Source organism: Ranitomeya imitator, chromosome 2 (assembly GCF_032444005.1).
Source record: "Ranitomeya imitator isolate aRanImi1 chromosome 2, aRanImi1.pri, whole genome shotgun sequence".
Classification (NCBI taxonomy): domain Eukaryota; kingdom Metazoa; phylum Chordata; class Amphibia; order Anura; family Dendrobatidae; genus Ranitomeya; species Ranitomeya imitator.
The window spans coordinates 395,855,007-395,869,235 of NC_091283.1; the positions used below are offsets into that span (position 1 = coordinate 395,855,007).

At 43.9% G+C, this 14,229-nt stretch overlaps 1 protein-coding gene across 1 annotated transcript in view; it reads right to left on the bottom strand.

The window, feature by feature from the left end:
- LOC138666666 (uncharacterized) overlaps window positions 1-14,229 on the bottom strand; it is a 123,362-nt gene that overhangs the window by 30,967 nt on the left and 78,166 nt on the right. The window lies entirely within an intron of this gene.

The window sequence follows — 14,229 nt, forward strand, 5'->3', positions numbered from 1 at the left end:
ACCATTTAGATGCTGCAGTTACCATTGAGAGTAGCATTTAAGGGGTTAAACTGCCATGGTTGATGCCAACACTGATTGTGGCTGATGCAGCAAGTTGTCAGCTATAGTGTACAGCCGACAGCTGCTGGATTGTCACCTGCATGGGGATGTAATTCTCTTATATCTCAGGTCAGTAAAGACTTATTGGTGGTCACTAAGCGGTTAATATCCCCTGCGCCCAGTAATGAGGAATCTCCAGCACCTACCTCCACCTGCAGAGCCGCACACCACATATATGGCTGTTCTGTGCGCACAGGACCTGTGATGAGGTCACAGGAGAGGAGGAGTCAGCGGTCACATGATCAGGGGCCTCAGTGTATGCAGGACTCTACTGTGCTGGTTGTCATGGTGCTGGATGAGGGGAAGTTTATGTGTGGGGTCAGGATGGAGGTACAGTGTGGATGTAGCAGAGCCACGTGTGTACGAGGTGTACGGAGCGGAGCCGTGTGCGTATGAGGTGTATGGAGCAGAGCTGTGTGTACCGAGCGGAGCTATGTGTGTACGAGGTGTACGGAGCTGTGTGTACGAGTTGTACGGAGCAGAGCCACATGTGTACGAGGTGTATGGAGCGGAGCTGTGTGTGTACGAGGTGTACGGAGCAGAGCCACATGTGTACGAGGTGTACTTAGCGGAGCTATGTGTGTACGAGGTGTATGGAGCGGAGCTATGTGTGTACGAGGTGTACGGAGCAGAGCCACATGTGTACGAGGTGTACTTAGCGGAGCTATGTGTGTACGAGGTGTATGGAGCGGAGCTGTGTGTGTACGGAGCTGAGCTATGTGTGTACGAGGTGTACGGAGCAGAGCCACATGTGTACGAGGTGTATGGAGCGGAGCTATGTGTGTACGAGGTGTATGGAGCGGAGCTATGTGTGAACGAGGTGTACGGAGCAGTGTGTGTACGAGTTGTACGGAGCGGAGCCACATGTGTACGAGGTGTACTTAGCGGAGCTATGTGTGTACGGAGCGGAGCCGTGTGTGTACGAGGTGTATGGAGCGGAGCCCCATGTGTACAAGGTGTACGTACACGCACGGCTCCACTCCGTACACATTGTACACATACGGCTCCGCTCTGAGGTGTATGGAGCGGAGCCGTGTGTATACGAGGTGTACCGAGCAGTGCCGTGTTTGTATTAAGTGTATGGAGCGGAGCCATGTGTGTGCGAGGTGTACGGAGGGGAGCCGCGCATGTACGGGAACAGGAGCCGCATTTTTATAGCGAAAAAACGCAAAAAATCCTGAACGTGTGCACATAGCCTAACCCTTTAGGTATACGAAAGTATTTTGTTCCTACATGAACACCATCTTATTAACCGAACTGAACCTTTAAGCCTTCATTCGTAGTGATATACAATGTCTTGTCTGAAGGGGATATGTGTTTGTAGAAGATAAATCCACCAGGCGTCTCTATTTATCAATTTTCCGTTACAGTCCCCTCTTCTCAATGGCCTGAACACTCTTTTTATGCATGTAAGAGGTGTGCGTGCGTGTCGCACTGAAGTGTCGGCACTGCTGATTTGTTAACTTTTTGTTTGTTGGGGGAATCAGAAAGATGTCTCCTAATCTCAGATGAAGAATTCTTTCTCTACAGTAATTAATTCCTATATAAACTGTAACAAGTTTTGTGGTATATAAAATGAAATGTAGTTGCTGCTAGAAAAATATGAGGGATGTACAACTGACCTCTAAGGAGACATCTTTCTGATGGAACGAGGCAAGGCTGTTCCCCTTCCCCAATCTGATTTATCGCCATTATAGAAAACTTCTTAGAGTACGTTCACATTGCAAATTTTTCCACAGATTTTTTTTAGAAAACATCACACAAAAAATCAAAGGAATGAACATATTAATTCCTATGTAAAAACAACTTGCCGTTCATATTATGCTATATTTATTTTGACATTTGGGCTTCTATTAAAAGACATCAAGCAATTAAAAAATGTACCATGTGCTGTCCAACTGTCCTGTTCAATTACATGGACTGGAATGGTAGTTGTTCCTTTGCTGCTATCTACTGGCCATTGTTATTATACAGTATGTTCTCACGTATTGCAGTTGCAATTTCCCACCAAGCTCCTCTGTCTCTCTCCTACTGTATTTTCCTTCCTCACATCCTTTCTTTCTTGTCAGTGCCATCTTGGCACAAACATGCATCAGAGCTGGAGAAAGGAGTCTCCTGTCACCTCTATCCTCCAACCTCCATCTTCTACCTCATCCTCAATCCTTGATTTACCTTTGACATCTCAACTTCATCATTTGTCAAGGTATTGTCAATAAACGATCTAAAAGTTCATCCACTGCATCTTCCAGGCTGGATAATTTACATGCAGCTGGTCAGGCAAGAGAGGACAAAATAGTGAGTAACCTATCTACTATTGCTTGTACAGAGATCCATGGTCACTTCCTTCAGACACATCTCACCTAGAAACATCGGCAAACGCATAATGTTTGTGACCACACGGATGCTCAGGGAGCAGAGTGTACACTGACTGCAGCACATAGAATACACCCCAAACCGACACCAAGGGACAGAAAGAACTTTGAGACGACCATAGATGAGTTGCGTGACAACCTAAATGATTTATGGGACAGAGTTGAATACGATTTAGCAGCGCTTCCATGCTCTAAGAGTGACACAGCAGATGTAACCACCACATTGAATCGTTTATCTGCCGCCTATGATTGCTGCCAGCGCCTGTCACCAAGGCACATCAAATTCAGTAACTCCGACATGGATGATGCCACAGCAGAGCTTGCTGAAAGAAAGACACTTCTCCAAGAAAATAATGCAGTAGTGCGAGATGCCCAGAATAAAGCAGAACTCTGCATTGCACACCTGCAAGAGGTTAGGTCACATCGATTAACTTTGTCCAAAATTACATCTCGTTGTTCAAGATCATCTCATTTCAGAAAGTCAAAGTTGTCTGACAAGCTACTAGCAGGGCAGGTTTTAGAGAAATTGGTGTCCTGGGTAAAAGTTTAAAGTGGGGCCCCTATTGCTCACATATTCCACATCACACAAACATTTTGGCTGCATTTATAGGTGCAGAGTTCAGGCTGCTAAACAAGCGAGATTGTCGGCATTGAAGTTGTTAGACGCCTGTTTCCGAGTTTCTTTACACCAGCTGAGGAAAAATGATGGGGACAGATAGTCCTCGATACAGTGTAATGCACCTCCCATACAGTATAATGCACTCCCCATGGCCCTTGATAGAGTATAATGCAGCCCCCTCACAGTATACTGCAGCCCCCCTCAACACACAGTATAGCTGCAGCTTCTAGCAGCACACACTATAGTGCAGCTCTCCCCCAACACATAGTACAGTGCAGATCCCTTCCCAATACACAGTACAGTGCAACTCCCTCCCCACACAGTACAGTGCAGCTCCCTCCCCCAACACACAGTACAGTGCAGCTCCCTCACCCAAACAGTACAGTGCAGCTCCCTCCCCAGCACACAGTACAGTGTAGCTCCATCCCCAACACACAGTACAGTGCAGCTGCGTCCCCCACAGTACAGTGCAGCTACGTCCCCCAACACACAGTACAGTGCAGCTCCGTCCCCCAACACACAGTACAGTGCAGCCCCCTCCCCAACACTCAGCACAGTGCAGCTCCGTCCCCAACACACATCACAGTGCAGCTCCGTCACCCAACACACAGTACAGTGCAGCTCCCTCCCAACACACAGTATAGTGCAGAAACACACACTATAATGCAGACACCACACACTCACACAATAATGCATACATGCACTCGCACACTCATTCCTCCTTTTTTACCACGCTGCTCCAGGCTCTGCTGCTCTGGTCTCATCGCCTCTACTGCTGGCACAGCGTGGCGCATGATGAAGTGATGTCATTGTGCGCCTGTGGAGTCACAGGCAGGGGGAGTGATGGGAGAGGGAGCGTCCATCATGCATTTAAACTGTCACTGCCTGTAAACACAAAGTTACAGTTCCGTGCCGACGGCTGTCACTATCGGCTGAGCAGCAGGGGAAGAGGTGTGGGGACCTAATTCAGAGGTCCCCGCACTCAGGGCGCTGTGATCAGTTAGGCTACTTTCACACTAGCGTCGGCCCCACGTTCCGACGCAAACTGCGAAAAAAATGAACAACGGGGGCAGCAGATGCAGTTTTACAACGCATCCACTGCCCCATTGTAAGGTTCGGGGAGGAGGGGCGGAGTTCCGGCCGCGCATGCGCGGTCGGAAATGGCCGACACGACGCACAAAAAAACATTACATGCAACTTTTTTTGTGCTGACGGTCCGCCAATACACAACGCATCCGTTGCATGACGGATGCGTCGCTAATGCAAGTCTATGGAGAAAAAACGCATCCTGCGGGCAACTTTGCAGGATGCGTTTTTTTTTCCAAAACGACGCATTGCGACGTACGTCACACGACGCTAGTGTGTAAGTAGCCTTAGTCAGCCTGACTGACTGATAATAGCATGATTGCACAGGTGCTGAAATATCACAGAAGAAGCTCGGTGCTAAGAGCTACTACAAGTGGCCGAGCTTCTGCAGTAACATCCAGGGAGAATGCCAGCAAAGCCCCTGTCTGTTTGACCCCCTAAATGCTACAATCACATTTTTTAGGAGAAAGGGAGAGGGAGGAGCTCCATTTCCCTTCAGATCTTCGCCCCATGACGTTATTGTGGGGTCTGATTGTTGATGACCCAAGTCACCACCCCAGGCCATGGAAAGCATTTTAGAACATGGTCCCAGAGATCAAAGGTAATAAAAAGCAAAAGGCCCATAGAGGGACTACGGTAAGTAAAAAAAAAAAAAAACAATTGCAAACATATTTTTTAAAAATACCAATAAATACACATTTTTATGTAAAAAAAAAAAAAGTTCACATACAGCTCTGTATGTAACCCATTTCTCATGTACAGCACCATGGAATTAATGGTGCTATATAAATAAATAATAATAATAAAAATACAGCTCTGGCAAAAATTAAGAGACCACTGCAAGATTTTTCTCTTTATAGGTATATTTTTGATTAAAATGTAAATTGTTCTTTTATTCTATAAACTTCTGACAACATGTTCCCGAAGTTCCAATCAATAAATTTTGTATTTATTTTCTGAAAATGAGAAATTGTCAAATTAACAAAAAATGCATTGCTTGCAGACCACAAATAATGCAAAAAAAAGTTCAAAATCATTTAGAAACAACAATACTAATGTTTTAACTCAGGAAGAGTTCAGAAATCAATATTTTGTGGAATAACCACAGCTTTCATGCATCTTGGCATGCTTACCACCAGTCTTTCACACCGCTTCTGGCGCAAAAAATTTAAGCAGTTCTTTGTTTGATGGCTTGTGACTATCCATCATTCTTTTGATTACATTCCAGAGATTTTCAATGGGGTTCAAGTCTGGAGATTGGGCTGCCCATGTCAGAGTTTTGATGTGGTGGTCTCTTAATTAATTAATAGCTGTATATCTTCTAGGTGTTCTCCCACCCTTCTGCGGAGTTGTCATGTAGCTTTTCCCACATATTCCTTTCCACATCTACACGTGGCCTTATAGACCACCACTTTAGCCTTGCAATAGATAGTCATTAATGGTATATTCTCTCTGTGTGACCTGAATGGTAAAGGTCTTTCCAGTATCCATAGTGGGACAGACCACACATCCAATGCATTTATAGCAACCTTTTGGTCTCATTGATAGCCATGTTTCAGTCATCGGTGGGCACCACAAAGTGGCTTTTTACTATTCGGTCCTTAATTGATTGATTTTTTTTTTGTAAAGGTAATTGTAGGGGTGTCTCCAACCAGATCCCCCACATTCTTAGCCCATTAGAGGAATTGCGTTAGGATAGGTCCTAGCAGAAAGAATCGCCTTATCGTGGCTACTGGGCAGACATGAATTGGACGATTTATGACTTAAGTATTCCATTTTTTTCCCATTTTCTAGAGCAGAAAAGCAATTCAAAATTCATATATTTCATGTTTGCATGCTATAGTGGAGCAGAGTCCTATTTTATTTGTTAGTTATACATGGAGATGGCTACTGTTAGTAAGCACCTATACACACCTGTTTTCTGTTTCAAAGTGACGGTCAGTCGTTTGATATTTATAGCATAAAGCCGTTCTTTTAACCCCCATTTTTTATTTTCACAAGGGTACCAGGAGGAAAGGGACCCCAAAATGTATTATTCTACTTCTCCTGAGCATGCCATTACCCAATATTTAGGAAAAATAATGCTGAGTGAATGGCTCTGAAGGGAAGGAGCACCGTATGAAATTTTGAATTAAAAAATGTCTGTAATCCGTAACGGAAGCTAAGATGCGTTTGGAGAGCCCCTGATGTGCGTGAACAGTGGAAGCTACAGGTGCTTCAGAAAAGTTTGTAATGTAAAGCCGGGAAAATAAAAAAAAAAATCACATATTTCATCTTCTCCATGAAGACTTCTTGGCTGACTACTGTGCCTACAGTTCTCAGCGTTACCCATTTCTTGATGCTTCTTTATGAGAGCCTTAAGAACACATCTTAAAATCCCAGTCCGCTTTGAAATCTGATTCACTATTTTGACACTTTTTACTGTTTAATATCACAATGATGATATAATTTCTGACTGTTAGCCGCATATAAACACTGCTCACTACAACTTTTGCTATGCTTGAGAAAAGATCATTGGACCTGAAACGTCACATAGGTAAAAAACAAGACTCATATCACTGGATGTGCTGTCTCATCTCCATATTTATTTCTCCACAATACATGTAACTGTTCCTTGTCTTTAAAAATTGGAAGTTATTCTCTTCCATAATTATGTGCTACTGGCTGCGATCCCATCGAAAAATAGTTTGTTTGCTTTTTGGGGGGTGCGGGTGTGGATTTCCAAATTGTAGGTTTTCTAAGAGCATAGCCAAGATTTCTTTGCATGAATCAGGTCTTATCTAATTACTGTATACACTCGAGTATAAACCGAGATTTTCAGCCCATTGTTTTAGGCTGAAAGTGCCCCTCTCGGCTTTTACTCGAGTCATTGTCCCAGGGGGTTGGTGGGGGAGGGGGAGCGGCGGCTGTCGCATCATACTCATCTCCTCCTGACACGGTCTCTGCATGTCACTGCTTCTCAGATAGTCTGTGGTGTCGGCAGCTTGTTCCTGTGTTCCGCGGTCACATGGTACCGCTCATTAAAGTAATGAATATGCGCGAATATGGACGCAACTCCACTCCCATAGGCGTGGAGCGCATATTCATTACTTTAATGAGCGGTACCATGTGACTGCTGAACACAGGAACAAGCTGCCAGCGTCAGAGACCATCTGAGAAGCAGAGGCCGCGCCAGGATGGGGTGAGTATGATGGGGGAGGGTGAGCCATGCTATATTCACCTGTCCCCGTTCCACTGCCAGGCTGTATCATCTGTGTCCTATGGCTGTGACGTACAGGTCAGAGGACGCGATGATGTGTTTAGTGCGTGCCCTCTGCCTGAACAGTCACTGCAGAGACCGAGAAGACACAGCGGGAACGGGGACAGGTGAATATCTCTGGTGCCAGGGCCTGAGCCAGTGGCAACTCCGCCACCTGGCACCCATAGCGTACCGGTGTCCCAGCCTGCTCAGGACACCGGCACCTCTCCCCCAGCGATGAGGTGAGTATGTCATTTTTTTTTTAAATCACAGCAGCAGCATATGGGGCATATTATTCTATGCAGCATCTTTTGAGGCCATCAACCTTTATGGAGCATTATATCGAACATATTTTTCTATGGAGCATCTTATGGGGCCATCATTATCTTTTATGCAGCATTATATGGGGCATATTTTAACATGGAGAATCTTATGGTGCCATTATTACCCTTTGTGCAGCATTATATGGGGCATATTTTTTGTAAGGAGCATCTTATTGGGCCCATCATAAACTTTATGGAGCATTATATTGGGCATATTTTGTATGGAGCATCATATGGGGCCCATCATGAACTTTATGGAGAATTATATGGGGCGTAATTTGTATGGAGCATCTTATGGGGCACATCATGAACTGTATGGAGCATTATATGGGGCTTCTGATTCAATATGGATATTCAAAAACATTTAACCTACTGATGTATCAATTAATTTTACTTTTATTTGTATCTAGTTTTGAAATTTACCAGTAGCTGCTGCATTTCACGCCCTAGGCTTATACTCGAGTCAATAAGTTTTCCCAGTTTTTTGTGGCAAAATTAGGGGTCTTGGCGTATACTCGAATATATACGGTAATTAGCCACTATATTAATTAGACGAGACAAGCTGAGCATTGGATGGCTGCTTCAGCAACTGTCCCAATCATGTATAGCAGCGTCTCTCTATGGCCGATGTTGAATGAGACATACTAGAGCATAGCTGCAGTTATAAAGTATATAGAAAATTTTACATTTTATACACAATGGTGCTTGAAATTTGTGAACTCTTCAGAGTTTTTCATATTTCTACATACACTTGACCTAAAGAGAAACAAATCAAACAGATGATTCAAAAACATTAAACTTTGTCATTTTATTTATTTATTTAAGAAAATGATCCAATTTGACATGACTTTGAGTGGCAAAGGTATGTGAACCTAACTGATTAGCAGATAGATTGCTGGTGAAATTAGTCTGGTGTTTTCAATCCATATGATGACAATCAGTTGTTAGTGGGCAACTTTTTTTATTTTAAGAACCGGAATCTATCAGAGTCTGATCTTCCCAACAAATGCTTGTGGAAATGTATCATCGCACAAAAAAAAGTAGATTTCTGAGGACCTCAGGAGAAGAGTTGTTGTTGCTCATCAGGCTGGACAAGGTTACAGAACCATCTCTGAAGAATTTGAATCAATCAACCCACAGTCAAGACAGATTGTGTGCAAATGAAGGAAATTCAAAATCATAATGAGCATTCGCAGGAGTAGTGGACCAACAAAAAAAAACAAAAACACTCCAACAGTAAAATGTATAATTGTCTTTGATGTCACAAAGGAACCCAAGATAACTTCTAAGCAACTAAAGACCTCTCTCACATTTACTAATGTTAAAGGGAACCTGTCACCTGAATTTGGCGGGACATGTTTGCGGTCATATGGGCGGGGTTTTCGGGTGTTTGATTCACCCTTTCCTTACCCGCTGGCTGCATGCTGGCCGCAATGTTGGATTGAAGTTCATTATATGTCCTCCGTAGTACGCGCCTTGCGCAGGCATGTACTACGGGGGACACAGCATGAACTTCAACCCAATATTGCGGCCAGCATGCAGCCAGCGGATAAGGAAAGAGTGAATCTAACACCCGAAAACACCGCCCATATGACCACAAACCTGTCCCGCCAAATTCAGGTGACAGGTTCCCTTTAAAGTTCACGAGTCCATCATTAGAACAACACTAAACAACAATACTGTGCATGGCAAGATTTCAAGTAGAAAGCCTCTACTCTCGAAAAAGAACATTGCTGCCCATCTCCAGTTTATTTAAGATCACCTGTACTAGCCAGAAGGCTATTGGAACACAGGGGTGGAAGAATCATGAATTTAACCTGTTTTGCTACATCTGGGCCATTATTGATGACTTGCCATTATTGATCGAACTGTCAGGACATCTGTCCTTAAGCTGAAACTGAAGTGAATGGGAGTCATGCAGGAAGACAACAACCAAAAGTCCGAAAGTCGTTTTACAAAAGAATAGTTAAAGATGAATAACAGTGAAAGTTTTTGAGAGGCCAAGAGAAAATTATGACCTATATACTATAGAAATGTTGTAGAAGTACCTGCAGAGCAGTTCATGGAGAAAAAAACACCAACATAACAAGAGTTGAAGCAGTTTTCTCAATATAACATGACAAGCCAGAAGGCTATTGGAACAATATTTTGTGGATGAGACCAAAATAAAGCTTTTTTGTTTTTAAACGTGAAGCATTATGTTTGGAGTGAGAAAAACACCGAATTACAGCATAAAAACCGCAAACCAGCTGAGAAACACTGTTATCGCAGCGCCCCAGAGTCCTGGTCGTTGCAGTAATGTTATTCTTCCACCAGGGGAGTGATGTTACGTCTGTAGGCAATAAAGGAGATCTTCTGTCCAGGTATCACAACAACACAACACACTTCACACTCCAGGCCGCCAGGGGGAGCTAAGCTTCCATCTATTAGTGCACTCTTCACAATTAGGTAAAACTGGTAGACTGGACAGGAAGTTAGACAGAACCCGACGGATTTTGGCAGAAGCTGGCTGGAGTGGGTTTCAGCCAGATCCAGACTGCAGTCTGCGGAGGACGAGGGTCCACGGAGCTGCGCCTGCCCCACGTGCGGCAGCATCCAAAGAAAGAGACATTGAAGGGAATTGCGTTGCAGTGAGTGAGAAACGAAGTCATAGCAAAAGGAGAGGAAAACCAGAAGTAGTTCTGCCCTGTAAAAGGCTGCCACCATCTGAGGTGCAAGAATCCCGGTAGCCAGAACACAGAGGGAGTAAGGATCTCTATGCTTTACTTCAGAGATTGGCAGGACAGTTAATTTCACGTTGGCTGTTCGACCATATACCCAGGAGGCACGGTGGCAACTTGTGGAGGCCAGGGTGTCGTAGGGTCCCTACAAAAAGCCTCAGGCCACCAGTCATACGGGTTTTGTCCTATCCTATCCATCAGGGGGACAAAGAGAAAGAGACTTAACATCTCCATTAGTTGTGAGGACCTTACCGAGAAGCTCAGCAGGGAGGTACTACAACACACAGGCGCTACAGGAAGGCTATTGAATTCCACCTGAATAAGGGGACTCTGGATTTGCCTCCAGACCGGCTGGACTCTGCCTACCATGTGGTCTGTACCCTGGACTGTGGATGCTGAAGTCTTCAGTAAAGGTAAAGAGACTGCAACCTTGTGTCCTCGTTATTCACTGCGCCTCTCACCATCTACCATCACCATCTACACTCTGGGAAGCTCTGGGGATACACTTCACCTGTGGGAAGGTATATCATCTTGCTGCCCTAACATCACCCCAGCGGACCCCTTTACAGCAGCGTCGGTCACCCTGACCGAATACCACAGGTGGCGTCACGAACACTATAATTCCTATAAACATTCTTCCTTTTATTAGACGCCCCTCAAAGGGCCAGGGGCCGGGTCGGGCCACCGTGACATCCACATCCCCAGAACCAAAGGACCCGATACCGAGTACCCCATTGCCCTGATGTGGGGGCGCTCCATTATGGTAGTATGGTTTAAGCCTGTTTTTATGCCTTGCGGCCAGGATGGCTGTCATCATTCATAGAACATTGAATTCTGAAATTTATTGGCAAATTCTACAGGAAAATTTTTAGGACAACTGTCCATGAGCTGAGTCTCATTATAAGATGGGTTATGCAACAATACAACAATACAAGGCATACAAGGTGTTCTACAAAAAAATGGTTAAAGAAGGAAAAAGGTAAAGTTTTAGAAAGACCAAGTCAAAATCTGGTACTTAACCCTATAAATGTGTTGTGGAAGGACCTGAAATGAGCAGCTCATAGGAGAAACCCCACCAATATAACAACATTTAAGCTTTTTTGGGGTAGAGGAATTGGCTACAATGTTTCCAAGCCAATAAGCAGGACTTGTCAACAATTACTGGAAATGTTTAGATGCATTTATTGCTGTAAAAGGGAGTCACAGCAAAAACGGCAAGTAAAGGTTTCACATACTTTTACTACTCATATATATTTGATAAGGGATCATTTTCCTTAATAATACAAGTCTACCATTTTGGACTCATTTGTTTGATTTGCCATTATTTACTTGTCGGACTTGTGCAGAAATCTAATGTAGTTTTAGGTGATATATATGCAGAAATCTTAAAAATACTGATAATTTTGCAAATTATGGTGAAAAATAAGTATTTGGTCACCTAAAAACATGCAAGATTTCTGGCTCTCACAGACCTGCTACTTCTTCTTTAAGAGGCTCCTCTGTCCTCCACTCATTACCTGTAGTAATAGCACCTATTTGAACTTGTTATCAGTAAAAAAAGACACCTGTCCACAACCTCAAACAGGCACACTCCAAACTCCAGTATGGTGAAGACCAAAGAGCTGTCGAAGGACACCAGAAACAAAATTGTAGCCCTGCACCAGTCTGGGAATACTAAATTTGCAATAGGCAAACAGCTTGATGTGATGAAATCAACTGTGGGAGCATTAATAAGAAAATTGAAAACATACAAGACCACTGATAATCTCCCTCAATCTGGGGCTCCAAGCAAGATCTCACTCTGTGGGGTCAAAACGATCACAAGAACGGTGAGCAAAATTTCCAGAACCACATGGGGGAACTAGTGAATGACCTGCATAGAGCTGGGACCATCGTAACAAAGGCTACCATCAGTAACACACTACGCTGCCAGGGACTCAGATCCTGCAGTGCCAGACGTGTCCCCCTACTTAAGCCAGTACATGTCCGGGCCAATCTGAAGTTTGCTAGAGAGCATTTAGATTATCCAGAAGAGTATTGGGAGAATGTCATATGGTCTGATGAAACCAAAGTAGAACTGTTTGGTAGAAACAAAACTTGTCATGTTTGGAGGAGATAGAATGCCGAGTTGCATCCAAACAACACCATACCTACTGTGAAGCATAGGGGTGGCTACATCATCCTTTGGCGCTGTTTCTCAGCAAAGGAACCAGGACTACTGATCCATGTACATGAAAGAATGAATGGGGACATGTATCATGAGATTTTGGGTACAAACCTCCTTCCATCAGCAAGGGCATTGAAGATGAAACGTGGATGGGTCTTTCGGCATAATAATGATCCCAAGCACACCACCAGCGCAACAAAGGAGTGGCTTCGTAAGAAGCATATAAAGGTGCTGGAGTGGCCTAGCCAGTCTCCAGATCTCAACTCCATAGAAAACCTTTGGAGGGAGTTGAAAGTCAGTGTTGCCCAGGGACAGGCCCTAAACATCACTGCTCTAGAGGAGCTCTGCATGGAGGAATGGGCCAACATACCACCAACAGTGATTGCCAACCTTGTGACTTACAGAAAACGTTTAGTAAATAAGGCAGCACACTGCAGCACTAAAACATGCAAACATGAAACACGAAAATTGAACTGCATTACTGCACTAGAAATATGAAAAATGAGAGCGTTTAGCGCATAAAAATTGCCAATTTTATGTGTACCTGGTAGCCACTTTAGGGCATCTCTCTTATACCAGGTCCTACACTTGCCTTTCCTCGCTGAGAATAAACGTCTCCATCTGAATGGGTACCCGTGAAACCTCTTCTTAGACTAAAATTCTCTCTCTCTGTTGGGGGGTTATAGACCTGTTGCGATTAAAACACCTGTGGCTAGGAGGCGGAGTGCTCGGTCAGAAGGCTGAAGAATACATTTAAAAAAACTGACCGTCACATCCACACATCCAGTGTGAACAGGTGCTGAACCTAGAGTCACCAACTCGTATATAGTCAAGTAAATAAGGCAGCACTATTTATTAGTGTGCTGCGTTATTTACTTGACTATATACGAGTTGGTGACTCTAGGTTCAGCACCTGTTCACACTTAGTCTATGTTTGGATGTGACGGTCAGTTTTTTTAAATGTATTCTTTAGCCTTCTGACCGAGCACGCCGCCTCCTAGCCACAGGTGTTTTAATCGCAACAGGTCTATAACCCCTCCACAGAGAGAGAGAGAGAATTTTAGTCTAAGAAGAGGTTTCACAGTTACCCATTCAGATGGAGATGTTTATTCTCAGCGAGGAAAGGCAAGTGTAGGACCTGGTATAAGAGAGATGCCCTAAAGTGGCTACCAGGTACACATAAAATTGGCAATTTTTATGCGCTAAACGCTCTCATTTTTCATATTTCTAGTGCAGTAATGCAGTTCAATTTTCGTGTTTCATGTTTGCATGTTTTAGCGCTGCAGTGTGCTGCCTTATTTACTTGACTATATACGAGTTGGTGACTCTAGATTCAGCACCTGTTCACACTTAGTCTATGTTTGGATGTGACGGTCAGTTTTTTTAAAATGACAGAAAACGTTTGACCTCTGTCATTGCCAACAAAGGATGTATAACAAAATATTGGGATGAACTTTTGTTAATGACCAAATATCTATTTTCCACCATAATTTGCTAAATAAATCTTACCAAATCAGACAAGGTGATTTTCTGGATTTTTCTCATTTTGACTCTCATAGTTGTGGTCTACCTATGATGTCAATTACATGCCTCTCTCATCTTTTT